Here is a 3826-nt window from a genome sequence, read left to right as displayed (position 1 = left end):
AGATTACTAAACTGAGTGAACAGATTACTAAACTGAGTGAACGGATTACTAAACCGTGCGCACGGATTACTAATCTGTGCTCTCAGTTTAGCAATCCGTGCGCACGGATTTCCGGCGGCTGTTTTTCTTTTTTCACCACTGACCCCCGGCGGGCTCCGTACGAATCAGTTACATCAGACACATGTGTGTAGTAAACAGGAAGTAAAGTCACACTCACAGGGTCCACACATTTCGGGTATATGGAGAGAATTTATCAGAAACATGTTGTTACTATCAGGAAAGTTGTAATTATTCTGTCATATCAACTAGTTCTGGTGATGTTACATGCTGTCTGGAGACGTAGAGACAGAAATGCAGTTCTTTTCATGTTGCAGGAATAACTGAAAAGACGCCGACCGCGGGAGGAGGGTCCTGCTGCAGTCGCGGCTGGTACCGGGACCGGTTTCAGACAGACAGCGAGAACAGCTGATCAATATGTGAGGTAAATGTTCGCTACGTCAGAACTTATTTGGCAAGTGTGCTTCCATTTCTCCTTTTACGCATTAACTCTTTTTTGAAAAACCCAAAAACCACCTCAAGCAAGCGCATCAACTTTTTTGCAAATTAGAGGAAGTTTTTTTCGAATCATGCCGTTTCAATTCCCCTTTTCTGATGTAATACTTCAAAATGTGCATTTTATTTTATTTATTTACCGTTATTTTACCAGGCAAGTCCCGTTGAGATCTCAGATCTCATTTTCTAGGGCAGCTTGGGCCTGAAGGCAACCTATTGTACGTTTTATTTATTTATTTATTTATTTGGGGTTGGGGGGAGTACCCACGCAAGCACGAGGAGAACATGCAAACTCCGCACAGAAAGACCCCAGGTCCAAACCGGGGATTGAACCCAGGACCTACTTGCTGTGGAGTGTCGGTGCTAACCACTGAGCCATTGTGCATGAAAAAACATTGATGGAAACACGGCTTATGTGACCATGTGATGGACTTGTGACTTGTCCAGGGTGTACCCCGCCCTTCTCTGCCTCAAGCGGAAGAATTTAAGTATCTGGGTCCTCAATAATGAGGGTTGAGTGTAATGAGCGTTGCTTTGGTCAGTCGTGGTGAAGAAAGAGCTGAGTCGAAAAGCAAAGCTCTCGATTTACTGGTCTATGTTCCAACCCTCACATATGGTCATGAGGTTTGGATCATGGCCGAAAGACAARATCCCAGATACAAGCGTCAGAAATGAGCTTTCTTCATAGGGTGGCWGGGCTCAACCTTAGAGATAGGGTGTGGAGCTCAGTCATCCGGGRGGAGCTTGAAGTAGAGCAGCTGCTCCTCCACATCGAAAGGAGTCAGTTGAGGTGGTTCATCTGCCTCCTTTTAGAGATATTCTGGGCACATTCCACTAGTAGTAGGCCCTGGGCACGACCCAAGACTTGCCGGAAGGATTATGTATCCTCTCTGGACCTGAGAACACCTCGTGGTCCCTCAGGACGACCTAAMAAGTGTCACTGGGGAGAGGGATGTCTGGGTTTCTCTCCTGGACCTGTTKCCTCTGCAGCCTGACTATAAGTGGCAGAAGATGGAGATGGGTGTACACCTGCAACTTATTAGCATTTTGAGTCACACCGATACAAGATGTCCACCACTGCTAATCAAATTAGCTTATACAAAATGGCTATAATTCATTCTATCTATGTGACGTTATAAAATGCAGAACAAGTCTTATACTTCCATCATATCGAACATTGTATATTAAGGTTTTGTGTGCATTTGTGTGTGACTAACAAAGCTACATAAGCTTCAAAAGACCCTGCAGATTGTTTTGAGTCGAGCACAGAGTGTAGTAAATCACCGTAGAGCTGCACTCACTGAGCTCAGCACTATCTCCAGTGTTCAGCACCTCCACCAAGCCGAATCAAGTTTGTGTTACCAGCACACAGCTCATACTACAATTCTGAGCATTGTCAGCAAGAACGGGAGTCCTGAGGTGAACAAACATCAAAGTAATCATTCAGAGTATGCAAAAACAGACTGTAGCTGTTACACCGTGTGACTATATTGCCCCATTTTTATTCAGCACGGAAAGAAAACAAATATAAATACTATAAAACCTTTCTAAGGTCTATTAGGCTGAATTTGCCTCCGCTACAGTAATAAACCAAACATAATGAAGTCTGCTGYCTCTCTGCCTGCGGGCCACAACCTATTTGATTGATAAAGACTGGTTCAGGTTGAAAGCTAGAACTGGGAAAAAACAACGGTACAATTCCAGACAGTGCTCTGAGCAAACAAGCATCAGTTTAATCCATCTTCAGGGCCACAGTAGGACACTCACGGTGCAACGCRAGACTGTTACGATTTTCAATTTTGATGCAGTTATGTTTTAGTATTGCTCCGTAGCGAAGAACCAACCGCACTGTGAGCGAAGCACTTCAGCAGAAACTCCAGTTCTTTTTTTTTTCCTCCTTCTTCGTCTTCTCTTCTCCAAGATCCCAGCAGAGAGTGCATTAATCATCACAGTCTCACCCCTCCTAACTGAAGACAGAGAGCAACAGCTGGGGGAGAGGAGCTCGACTTTAAACAGTACAGACTGCAGGAGGTTCAGCCATCACTTCTTGTTGTGGATTCTGACATCAATAGTAATGAATACCTTGGAGCGTTGCCTGACTGCCTGAGCATGAATTGGTAAAACACTGGAAAGGCTTTTTGTTTGTGCGTCTGTGTGTGCAGGCCTCCACGTTTACTGTGCGCACCTTTGTTTGCCTGTGCATCCACATGCATCACTGGGAGTGTGCGCCTTTAGTTGGACCAGATATGAGTAATATTTAAAGCGTTGGATGGGACTTAAATGACCTGAACTGACAGGGACAATTAATCAGAACATTGCCAGTGCTTCGGGACAAGGCTTCACGCTGGGGTTACACCTGCACAGGCCCTGAGCTGCACCAGGATCAAGAGCACCTAAACAGAATTATCTTTAAATGATTTGTGGCTGGTGGAAACCCACTTGTTTCATTTGAAGAAATTAGCAGTTGTGCAGTTTTAAAGTTTCATTGTTGAAAAAGGGTGCTTTTTTCCCCTGAAAATCCCGCCAAAAAGCATTATTAATTCATGCCAACAAACAAAGCTATCTGCAAAACCAGATGCATGCTTCAGACACGCCTTCTAATTTCTAATTTTTTTGATAATACAAAGCACTTTTTGGGGAAAACACTTGGGATTTATTGAAGCTGCAATAACCAATTTCTTCCACAAGGTGGCAGTGAAAGCCAGCTGTGAGGATGGTCGATGAAACAACAAGAAGTGAAATCCAGTTGCCTCTCTAGGATTACAGTGACCTGGATGTGTGACGAGCTGAAACAGAGGCTCAGTCTTAGCCAAGAGCTTGTTCACGCATCAAGATGTCATACATTAACTTCAACATGCAAAGACTTACTTCTGGTCCAATGTTCTGCTGTCAGTTCTGTTTTAGTAAAAAAAAAAAAATAAATAAAAAATAAAAAAAAAAAGTGAATAAATGTGAACAACATGAATACTTTTGTAGAGCTTTATTGGGAACTTTTTGGTGTCACTTTTTGAAAAAGTGTTTATTTTTTTAACATTCAGCTCCAGAAACCTTTTTCATAGTAATCGTGTGTCTGAAAAAGTTAAGCAAGAGCGCACTAAACAATAGCAAATAGAGGAGAAGGAATTAAACAAAATGTGTAATGAAAAACATTGAACCAAAGAGAAACAACAACTCAACATGWTTTTTAGGAGAATTGTCGAGTCAGGACTTCAGATCCTGAACATGATACTGTAGATGAATATGTTTTGTTGTATAAGCTCAAAGTATATCTTGA

At 42.7% G+C, this 3826-nt stretch overlaps 1 long non-coding RNA gene across 3 annotated transcripts; it reads left to right on the top strand.

The window, feature by feature from the left end:
- Positions 1 to 112: 112 nt before the first annotated feature.
- LOC106526627 (uncharacterized) lies at positions 113 to 3504 on the top strand. Of its 3 annotated transcripts, none has more exons than XR_001311277.1 (3): positions 113 to 183; positions 375 to 481; positions 3241 to 3504. It is a non-coding gene; the product is annotated as an uncharacterized LOC106526627 (long non-coding RNA). The 3 variants fall into 3 exon arrangements; XR_001311276.1 differs by lacking the exon at positions 113 to 183 and adding an exon at positions 209 to 235; XR_001311275.1 differs by lacking the exon at positions 113 to 183 and having other exon boundaries at positions 218 to 481.
- The last annotated feature ends 322 nt before the right edge of the window (positions 3505 to 3826 follow it).

The sequence above is a fragment of the Austrofundulus limnaeus genome, unplaced genomic scaffold (genome assembly GCF_001266775.1).
Source record: "Austrofundulus limnaeus strain Quisiro unplaced genomic scaffold, Austrofundulus_limnaeus-1.0 Scaffold284, whole genome shotgun sequence".
Lineage (NCBI taxonomy): Eukaryota > Metazoa > Chordata > Actinopteri > Cyprinodontiformes > Rivulidae > Austrofundulus > Austrofundulus limnaeus.
Note: the sequence above shows the minus strand (reverse complement) of the source record. Positions and strands in the feature narration are given on the sequence as shown.